Genomic DNA, 11909 nt, shown 5'->3' on the forward strand with positions numbered 1-11909 from the left:
GCAAGCCAGAAGTTGCTGGGAGGGAACCAGCAATTGCAAAGTCTCTTTCCAGTGACTCAATGCAACAACAGGAGCAAGCAGAAGGAGGGGGGAACCCTAACCTGCAGCCCAAAAAGTGACCTCCAGCCTGATGAGTAATAAAAGAGACGGAGAAGACGCACAGGCCAGGTCTGTGTAGGAAAACTTGAGGTCTGGTTGTCAACCATAAAAAAACAACACCAATGTGGTAACAATGCGCACAAACAGGCAAACAACTGCTTGGGCACCAAGGGTGGGGATGCCCTCATGAGTCAGTATCTGACACCACCCTCCTCTACTACAATGCAGGGAATGTTGATCATTCATAGAGCTGAGTGCTGGAGGATCTGGGGAGGTTGCCCATGAACTCTGGCTCATTGGAATGCCCAGTTATCCAACTTCAGGGTGTGTCCTTCATAGGCTCTGAGACCAAAACTCATGCCAATCCTCTGGAGGCACACCCTCATGCAAGGGGCTGCCCATTTGGTGGGTTGTGTGGTCTCATACAGCCCATCCCCCTTGGTACTATTCGAGCTTGGGGGGGAGGGGGCTTCAGATTGTGCTATCAGGGTTGCTTGGAAGCAGAAGGCTAGGAGGAGAAAATTCTGAGAACCTAATGTGGGTCCATGGAGGAGCCAGGCAAATTGTGCTTTGTTTTCATATGAGATTTCAATTGGGTCTTCATGGTGTGAGGGGGGATCCCCTGGGGGCTGTAGTGGCCCACAGCAACCCTGGCTGCTGCTTCCTAGGTCACACTTTGACAAGGACAGCTGAGGGAGTAACGTAGCTGGTGCCCAACCAGTCTCCCAGAACTGACACCAGAGAACCCTAGCGGTAACATGAAGGGATGTCAAAACGTAGATTTGTCAGGACTTTCTATGTTCTGTGATTGATTTAACCCTCTGCTTTGGTTCCAGAGTGAACTGATATATAGCAATGGCTGTGGGACAACGTGCATGCACAACAGCTAAACTTGCAGAACTGTGCTGTGCTGTGCTGCAAAGGAGTCCAGCGAACAACAGCCACAAACAAGTCGCAAGCGGTTGGCTCAGTCATTGGAAAACCAGCTGCCTGATCACAACTGGCTACTGGGCCACGATCCATACCAACTGGTGTTTGAGTATCCCTACTAGGGTTTTATCCTAAGAGCTGGTATAGGATAGCTGCTGAGCTGTGTTCAATTTTTATTCCAGTTACAAATTCACTGGAATAAAAACAAGGCTTTCTCCATTAGCTTCATAGATGCAGCGGAGTTAGCCGTGTTAGTCTGTGGTAGCAAAATCAAAAAGAGTCCAGTAGCACCTTTAAGACTCTTACCAGCAAAATATAGTAATAATAATGGCCTACCTTGTAGGGCTGTTGTCAGGATTCCACTGATAATAGGTGTAAGAAGCTTTCATTGCTGAAAGTGCTCTATAGTGCTAATTATTAGAGCAAAGACAGATCAGGTTGGCCTCAACTGAATATAAATGCTGACTCTGTCTCTTGCTTGTTTTGTGCTTTTTGTTCGTAAACCTTAAGGGACCTGCCTCTCTCTATAAGTGTGAACTGCTTAAGGAGACAATTGTATGAAAGCAGGGGAGAAATATAAAAAAAATTAATACACCTGCTTTTTTCAGGGAGAAATTTCATGTGCTTTTCTGTCTGTGAGTGAGAGTCCCTAACCACTAGAAGTCCCTTTACCGTAGGACAACATGTAAGGTTGGCGAAGTGAAGCATTTATTGACCTGTACCAGGACATGTCCCTGTTTTGCCATCCTAGAGAATTACTGTGGGCTATACGGTTGTGAATGTGAGAGGAAAGAGGCCACTGAGGATCAGTGAGCGGATGAATGTGTCTATGAGACAAGACATAAAGATGTGATCCATGCTAGAAATTGACAAAGGCAAAGTCAGGAGATCAGCCCTAAAATTGGGTATCTCTTGTTCTGAGTAAAAAGGTTGGCGAGCTTGATTTAGTGCTAGTGGCTAATCCAGAAACATTGGAAGATCCTGTGTTTGAAATGCTTCTATTGCATTTTTTTACTGCTTTAAACCTTAAATAAACAGCATAGAATGTGAAGTTCTTCATAAGTATTCAAACCAACATAAATTCAGTTTTCTTAGGCTATTATCTCAAACCAGTTGAATGAGCTGGTTTTACAGCCGCCGCCCCCTCCCCCGTTACCACATAAATCTCTTCAAACCTTTTGAATGGTGGATTGGAGGGGCCTGTCCTCGCTTGGCTCCTCAGAGACACTGGATGCAAGGAAGGGAAATACAAGTCATTCTGGGAGGACATGCCCAGGAAGGTCAGCACGTTAGCTGAAAGTACAAGCTGTGTTGTGCAGCCAAATGATCAGCCAGCCTCCCAAATGCCTGTTTCTTGCAGCAACATATTTGGTATATTTGGTTGCGTAAATTCCCATATGACCGTTCTCCATTTGTCCTGGGTGGAGAAATAAGGGTCAAACTACACATGATGGCGAAGTTCCAAGATCTGTGTGAGCTGGCCCCAAAAAGCAGCAGGGTGGGGTGGGGTGGGGCTGATGCAGATTGTTGCCACAGTGCCCGGGAAGGTGTGTTGGCGGGGAGACAAGTCCCTTAATGCAGATGAATGTTTGATCAGGGAAGCAGCACATGGGGAAGGACGAAAAGTTACCTCCCTCTGCTCCAGTACCATGTCCCCAGTTCACCCTCCCCCACTTATTTTGGAAAATAGAACACATTTGGGAGTTCCAACTATGGAACTCCAACATTACCTGTAATTTAGCCCATAGGCAGTGTGAATATAATTCCACTTTCCGGGGACATATATGTTATATGTGGAGTTGGAACATGTAATTCCAGTCAGCGAGCATACAAACTCTTACAAAATGTTTGCAAAGTGGTGGTCCTAATTTATCAGTTAACACAGTGACAAAGTCTGTTACTGAAAACTTGAAAATTGCTATTTGATTATTATCCTGGCGAAGTGTGTGCCAGATCTGGAGACATCCATGTGATATGGTATGTTGCAGAGGCATGTGATGTGCTTGAGAACATTGTGATGAATTGGATTTGTCATGCATTGCCCTTCAGAGCCAGAAATAGGAGCTTTCATGGATGCCACAGGAAAAGAGAGCTCCAGTTTTACAGTGTGGGATGCACTGCATTTCTCACAGGGCTCCCTGGTTATGACATAATAAGAGGTTTAACATCACAGGATGGGCTTGTAGGCCATGGTTAGTGGCACCCACAAATGTTTTCCTTCTTTCCAAGGAAAAGATTCATTGCTACCATCCAAAGAGCTAGGCAGGAAGCTTCCCCTGCACACCCAGGGTTCCCCTTCTCAAAGCAGTCTTCTTCCACGGCTGCTAAGAAAACTCAGGAGCAGCTTCTGCGGATGCAGGAGGAGCTTCCAGGGAAAAGCAAAACATCCTCTTTTTTTTTGTCCAGGGGCATGCAGTGTTAGCCAGAGTTCTGGCCCCAGTGAGCTGGTATAGCTGCTTTATATCAAGTCAGACCCCTCTGCTGCATCGCTGTCTATTCTGGCTGGCAGCAGCTGTCAGGCACAGGAAGGCTATTTCTTTCCCGACTCCTGTGACCTTTAAGTGGGGTTGCCAGAGACCAGACCGAGGGCTTCGGCACTCAAAGCAGGCACCCCGCCGTTGAGCCACCCTTAACTCCCGGGATGTTGGTTTCCTTTATATCTGGGTATGTGGCGTATTAATTGTCTGGGTGACATTTGGGTAGGAAGGAGTCGTGTCGTTGGTCCCTGCCCATATGCTGTGGTGGACTGCATACTACAGTTATTATAAAAATTCTCAGAGCTAACCTGGAAATCCAGAAGTGTGAAATTTAGAGGAGAGCAAACTCACGGATGAATAAAGGACAGAAAAAGGGGAAGTCTGTTCAGCCCTAACACAGAGCAAACTGCACAGTGTGGTGACATCTGTGTATTTATAGTTCTATCCCATGCTGTAAGAAAGTGCATGGCAGCAACAGCAAGTTTTCATTTCCTTCTCCTGGAGGTCCACCTCAGTCTGAGCATGAATGGCTTTTGGAAGCACTGCCTGATATTATTTGAGAGCAAGATAAGTGGGGTGGCTTTTGATGGTTAGGACAAACATAGTAAAGAGTCCAGTAGCACCTTTAAGACTAACCAACTTTATTGTACGATAAGCTTTCGAGAACCACAGCTTTCTTTTCATGTATCTGATGAAGAGAGCTGTGGTTCTTGAAAGCTTATGCTACAATAAAGTTGGTTAGTCTTAAAGGTGCTACTGGACTCTACTATTTTGCAGCTACAGACTAACACGGCTAACTCCTCTGGATCTTGGACAAACAAAGCAACTGAATGTACTATGTTGATTATATTCTGCCCCCCCCCCCGAAACTGTTATTAAATGCATTCAAACTTGGGAAGTGGCAAGATTTAAATAAATAAATTATGATATAGGTAAACTGATGGGTGATGTGGCATCTAAAAGCAACCTTTAAAAAAATAGAAAACTGCACCTCTTTCCTAAAATTGTGACTTCAGAAGCTGGGATTGTGCAATGAAGGTATAAGTGGTGACTCCCCTGCTCTGTGTATGGCTGACAATGAGAGTCTCCCTGGAGGCTGCACTGCTGCCAGTGCCCTTGGCATCTGAGTGCATGCTGGCCTTACGAGAGGAGAGACCTGCCTAGAAACCAGCCATCAGGAGCACATGTTTTCTCCTGCTGCTGCAGCCACTGTTGCTGGCCTTCTGGAAGTTTGCCGTGCTGCTTCCTGCAGGTGCAACATGATGGGGCCATTCCAACCCAACCCTTGCCTTCCCATTTGTGTTGGCAGTTTTGCAAAGGAGCTATCCCGCCCATGAAAGAGCAACAGAACCAGAGCTAATGCCTCCTGGTTTCTCAGTACTGTTTATTAACACTAACACAGCTCCGATTCTTTTCCATGAGATTTTCAAACACCCATTAAAAGTAATTAATGATTCGTGGCTTTGATTTTAAGAATATGGTTGATTTTTAAGAATATGGTTCTGAGATATCTAGAAGAGACACAGAAAAAAGATATTAATGAGACCACAAGCTGATTAATAATAAAGAGGGAAGTGTTGTAGGCAAAAAACTGTAATGGATTATTAATATGCCCATTATGTTTCTTACTGTTTTTACTTTGTAGATGGATTTGTAGACCATTCTTGGGCCTTTGTAGTTATCTTCTTGTTATGTTTCACTTTCTCTTGTTCTCTTTTAACTTTTCTACAATAAAACAAAAAATAAATTTTTAAAAAAGTAACTGGTGTGGTGGCCCACCTCCCATTCAAAGTGAGCCTGCAGTTGCTTCACTTTGGCTACATCATGCCCTGTGATTCTCTAGCTGGGAAGGTGAAGCAAATTCACAATGGGCGGACGTCGCTTCCATGGCCCAACCATTTTCAGAACACCAAGAAACTTTGTGTTTTCATTTTTTGAAAAGCACTAGTCCTCATGGGTAAAGTGACCTGAGAATAAACATAAATGTTCAGAAACTAGAAGGTAAACAGAACTTCAAAGGTGACTATTGCATACAGTTGCCAGCTTCCAGGTGAGGCCTGGAAAACTCCAGACTAAAGAGATCAATTCCCATGTAGAAAAAGGCTGCTTTGGAGGTTAGACTCTCTGGAACTGTACACTGCTGAGGTATGTATCACCCACCCACCCAAGCCTGTCCTCTCCAGGCTCCGACTCCAAATCTCTAGAAATTTCCCAACCTGGAGTTGGCAGCCTTACTCTTGCATGTAATTTCCAGAAATGTATTTTAGAAGTGTGGAGTTTAAGATCACAAAACTATCAGATGCCTTTGGTGGACACATTATCCAAACAATTTTTCAAATATGTATCACATTCAGGTTCTTAAAATGATCTGGGTTTTCAAATCTGCATTCAGTCTCATGCATAATCTGTTTGAATAGTCACCCAGCCCAAAAATACATGCCTTATGAAATAGATTTGTTGGTGAGGCACATTGCTGGGTTAAGAGTAAGACTGGATAATCTGGGATGTTTGTTTTTACAACCTGTAGGGATAAATTTGCATTATATTCTTACTCTGTGATGCTTCCATGAACCTCCATGTTTAGAGGAAATGTACCTTTGAACATCAGTTGCTAGGGGGAGCAGTGGAGAATGTAGACGCCTTCCCGCTCTGCTTGCGCACTTCCCAGAGTCACTTGGTGGGGGTACCTGTATTAGGACTTAACGCTGATGATAAATAGACAAGACAATCTGAGACCACTTCCTGTGTGGTGTGTGTAGTATTAGCATTTACAGTTTAGAGGCATTCACTTATATTTTACACTGTTAAGGAATTGGACATTTGTGGATATGACCTAAGATCACATGACTTTAATAAATTATAGAAAAAGGCCTAGAAACTGCTGTACAATACATTTTAGTTGAGGCTCATATTAAAAATATTTTAAACTATTCATTCTATCTGCTCACCCAGAAATATTACTGTGTAATATTACAATAAAACTGTTTCCTACAGGTGGTTCCCATTAACGACACACAAATGTCAGATTGATAGCCCAGACGAACAACAGCAGCCCCAAGGGAGACTGGAGGACATTCGCATGGTAAGTACTTCCGTGATGTGGTCTGCTCTCATGATCCGAACATCCATGTGCTTCCAGGGCGGTCTCAGACCCAGTCACAGAGGAGCAACTTTAGCAGATGCCCCAAAGGCAATGGATTAACAGGGCCCAGAGCTGCTCAGATCTGAGTTGTTCCCACAGAAGCCAGCTTACGTGTGTCATTGGCACTTCTGACAACCGCAAAGTCGGTCTCTTAATTAGGCCCTAGGCTTGCATGACAGTCAGATATGGGCGACGCACGTCACCCACGATGACAACCATGTTTCCCTGGGATTTTCTTTCTCCCAAAGAGTAGGAATACTGACAATATGTTGGATCCCACAGATCCTGTCCTCGGACAGGAGTGCCTGTGGATTTTGGTCAATTTCCATGGTCCCACAGCAGACCTCTGACTCTCTGTTCATGCTGTTGCTGGGCATCCCCAATCCCCCAGAAGCAGCATTTGGAAAGGCATTTTGAGTTGGAGCAGGATGGCGCAAGCATGCGATGCTGACAAAAGTGCTTCCACGAGTGGTAATTTTTGTCAGGATCCAAGTAGTTGACCCCAGCGCTATGACAAGTGGTCATGAGAGGCTCTCCTGATTATGCCGGCCAATTTGTTTAAGCTTGTCATTTGTGACTTAATCCCACACAGCTGGCTTAGTGCGATTTCAGTCTCGGGTGATATGAGATGCTGTTGCTACATTTCATTTTCCTGTGGTAAATCTGTCTCATGAAGCTGTCTTATTCTGAGTCAGATCTTCTGAGTATTGTGTGCTCAGACTGGCAGCTTTCAAGGGTCTCAGGCAGAGGTCTTTTACATCATCTGCTACCTGATCCTTTTTAACTGGAGATGCTGGGAGTTGAACTGGGGACCGTCCACATGCCCAGCAGATGCTTTACTACTGAGTCTCAGCCCCTCTGAAGTCTTGTCCACTACCACATAGAATTAAATATATGCTCAGGGAGATACCAGAGACAGGGCCTTTTCAGTCCTGGCTCCGACCTGGTGGAACTCTCTGTCTGAGGAAACTAGGGCCTGGCAGGATTTGTTATCTTTCCGCCGGGCCTGCAAGACGGAGATGTTCTGCCAGGCATTTGGTGGGGGCTAGGCTGTCCTCTCGCTGGCCATATCACTGAAGACCTTCCACCACCCATGCAGGAAAATGCTGTGTTTTAATATTTTATACCCATCAATTTTAATTGTTTTGATATAATGTTTTAATGTTTTTATAATGTTTTACTGTTTTAAACTGTTGTTAAACTGCCCTGAGCCCATCTGACAGGGAGGGCAGTCTAGAAATGTGATAAAATAAATAAAAAATAAAAATAAATAAATAAATACATTTCAGGTTATTGTACTGTATCCACTTCTTTGATCAGCATTGGGCAGAAGAAGCAAGGCACTGCATTGAAGACAGAACGATCTTCACCCACCCTGGCTGCTGTCCCTTGTTTGGCAGCAAAGAGTGGGAGGATAAAATATCAGCCTCTGGGATTTCCTGATGAGAGTTTATTTTGAAAGATACTGGCAAACTCTTTAAGAACAATGAAACAAAGGTTCTATATCACTGTAAATGTAAACCAAGTAGCATTAAGCCACCTTTTCCCACTAGCCAGGCCATTAAAATAGCTTTAAAACCTTATTCAGTGCAAAATAAAATAGTAGTAGTAATAATGAATGCTTAGCATTCATATTGTGCAGATGAGTGTCCCAAGAGCTCTGCATACATTATCTTGTATTGGCCTCATAACAAAGTGGTAAAGGAAGGAAGTATTATAATCCTCATACTGACTGGCCTCCTGCCAAGGGGGGTGTATGCCTCCCGGCCCCTGTTGATCATCTGATAGCTGGCCACCCTGCCCCGTGGGTTTGCCAGCCGTGGATGGGCTGTGCGATACGTGCGCTGCGTCAAGGATGCTGTTTTAATCATCTGTATTACTGTTGATTTTAATTATTTATATTACGATTGCTATATCCCTGTATATTTTAAATGCTGTTGTTATCTGCTCTGAGCCTGCTTTTGGGGAGAGCAGAATATAAATCTAATCAAATAAATAAATAAATACTGGAGATGGACATGTGGGGACTGAGGCCGAGTGAGAGAGGCTTGTCTCAGGCTACCTACTGTGATGGTTGCAGGTGGTTGGCAAAACTATTCCCATCTCATGCTGAGACTTTCCCCCATCTTACGGGATTGAACTGGTTGTTTGCATGCAAGCAGGGCTCCCCGACTCATGGGGGCAATTTTCAGTGCTGAGGCCATGGTGGGATGATGAAGCCAGGTGGAGTTTCGCCTTTTCTTTTGGGCCCCTGCAGGGGACAGTCCTGCCCATGTCATTGGGCCATGGTGATGTGTGGGAGGGGCGACTGGGCCAGTTCTTGCACTGGACCCAGCCATCCAATCCCAGCAGACCCTAGCTTGCTGGGGCTGGGGTGGCAGAGGGGAGGGCCAAGGTAAAAGGCCTCCCCAGGTCTTCCTCGCCCTTTGGTCCAGAGTACAACGGGCAGCATCTCTGCTCTTTGGGTCACTGGGCTGGATCCATCTTGGGGGAGACTGTGCTGGCTGTGTGTCTCACCCATTTGGGGAGACTTTGAGGAGAAGCCATGCAGGTCCATGCCCAGCTCAGGGACATCATATGGCTTTATTCCCAGGGGCAGGGGAACCACTACACAGCCTGTGCCCAGGTGGGAATCACCACCTGCCATCCCATGGTTGGCTCCCAGCAGGCAGGCTGGGATGAGTCAGGTGCCATCAGATGGCAGGAGGGTCATTTTTGGATCTGTGCCCAATGGCTGTAATCAATAAAGTTGTGGCCAATTTCCCTCCAGCCTAGTGTGTGTATGCCCTTTGTACTCCATCAGTTCCCGCCTCACCTCACTGCCCTTGGGGCTGCAAGTCTCTGTTTTGCTCAGCATTTGAATGAATCAAACACTGTGCCAGGCAGCTTTGTACTCCCCTCAAAGCCCCTTTTTTGCATAGTTTGATTTAAACACAATATGGCCATGAGCGCATGATGACAGCTAATCAGAGCAGCTCTTCCTTGTGACAGAGGCAGTCCTAGGGAAGAATAAGCCCCCTCCCAATAACTTCAAATCCAATGAATCAGTGCAAGAATGTGCATGCTTAAGATATTACTGATCTGGAACAGTTTGCCTGCCTTTTTCATTAATGACAAATATTGCAACAGGCTGGCTTAAAGGACCCTGACACACCTGACATCCTTATAAGTCATTGTGTGCAATTTTGTAACATTAAAGAATGTGGTAATGGCTAGAGATAAGGGTGGGGGGCGCCTGCAGGAAAGCTAAATGAGATTGTGCTTGCATAACCAGATTTTTAGAGCAATTGAATATGTCAAAAACTGTTAGACACCCCCCCCCCACCTAACAGTTTGTTGATCATTTGGCCCTATTAATCACAGCTGGTGAACAGATTGTGAACTGAACTGGCAGGTGATCGAGTACTCTAAGCCACTATAGTACTGTAGATCAAGTACTCTAAGCCACAACCCCTCCTCATCATTAGCACAGGATTCACATATATATTCATCATAACCTGTGCTGATGGGAGGTGAGTGCAGTTCCCAACAGAGGAGGCTTATAGCTAAGAGTGAGGGGTTGCAGGAAGATTACCTGAGTCTGTCTGTATTCCTCTGCTTGGATCTGTTGCTAAGGAACATATGCAACATGTTTCTCTCTCCTCTCTCTAGAATTTTGCAACTTTGAAAACATGTACAGTATGGTTTTGTGCCTTTGCACCCTGGGGCCACAGCCAGTATATTTAGGTTTAAGGCGCAATTCTTCCTCTGTCCTTATCTTGTGCACAATTCATGTGTTTAAGCATTGTGTGTTGCTCTGTATTGTCACTTCATTTATGATTCTCTGGTTTTGGAGACACCATATGGACAGGAAATAATAGTGTGAGATTCACCACAGAAATATGCAAGCCATTTATCTTGGGGGAAATAATGTGAAACATATTTCAGTGGGAGGGAGATTTTGGAACCTTAAAAAGGAGAGATCTATTGTTAAAGCAGATGTTGTCTGAATAAGGGGCAGGAGCGTGATTGCTGTGAGGGCGTGCTTGCATTTAAACCTCCATGATTACCCTCATCCCCACCCACATTCTTTGAGCAGGACAAACTCAGCACATTTACATCAGCTTCCTTTCCTTGATATATACATACTGCAGAATTTGAAGCAGGTGAGTTGCAGAATTCTGAATTTTTAGCAGCCAGAGGTGGAAATAGCCCCGTGTACACAAGTGTAAAAGAACTGCACTCATTAATCCCCATCCATGACACATTGATCAGGTCACCTGCCCAGACCCTGTGTATTATGATGAAGCTGCATGTGGGAGGCTGCATACACATGGTCTGTATCTGGGTGCTTTGGTTTCTGATCCATCTTTCAAGGTTTTGATTTCTCTGAAGTTCTGCACATTAGAAAATTGCATTCTTATGAAGTTAAAAGATTCTGCCACAGAAAGCTCTTTTTACATGTTAATGCAGGAAAGGATGGATCTTAACATAGTGTTCTTCTACGGCTGCAAGCTGTAGTCTATGGATGGTGAATAATCCATTGAAGCTTTATTCACCGGTTGAAATCTTCCACACCCATTTATTTGTTGGGTGCTCTGGCAAGGCAGATAGGTGTATTTCTAGAGATCAGGCAGAGTTGTGTTATCAGCCCCAGTTGCGTAGGTGTAACATCAATATGAATGTCAGGCAGCACCTTTACCCTGCCAGGTTTATAGTGGGCACCATCGGTCACAGCTGAATCCACCCAGCCTTTCATGCCACCTTTTTCTTTGCTGCTGAACACAAGCTGGCCCCACCCAACAGGCAGATCAAGAATTGATGAGCTTTCTAAATCAAACTGGAAACCAAGAGTCATGCTCTAGTATTTCTGTATTCCCACACTCCATACCCAAACCCTGCCCTGAACCTGAAAGCCATCTCCCATTGGTGGTAGTCAAATCAGCAGGCATGGACACACACCAGCACTGCCTCCTCATAAGGGACTGGATATTACCTTTTTTGTTCTTTTTTGTTTTGGTTTTGAGCCAGGGTGCAGTTTCACTACTGACTGCTGCCTCTGGGATTTGGCTGCTTGAGAAAATCTCTTTTCAGGAAACCTGAGGTGATGCTTTGGAACATTTGGTTTGAAAGAAATCCAAAGCTAGCTTTTTGGTTCATGATGACTACCTGGTTCTGAGCCGATAGCCGAAGCAAGTGGGTTTTTAAGACTGTGTTTGCTGCACTCCAGTGTCTGTTCCTGTTTGGATTCTGAGTGTTCTGTAGTATCTGTTTTTCCATTC

The sequence above is a fragment of the Eublepharis macularius genome, chromosome 9 (genome assembly GCF_028583425.1).
Source record: "Eublepharis macularius isolate TG4126 chromosome 9, MPM_Emac_v1.0, whole genome shotgun sequence".
In the NCBI taxonomy this organism is placed as follows: Eukaryota; Metazoa; Chordata; class Lepidosauria; order Squamata; family Eublepharidae; genus Eublepharis; species Eublepharis macularius.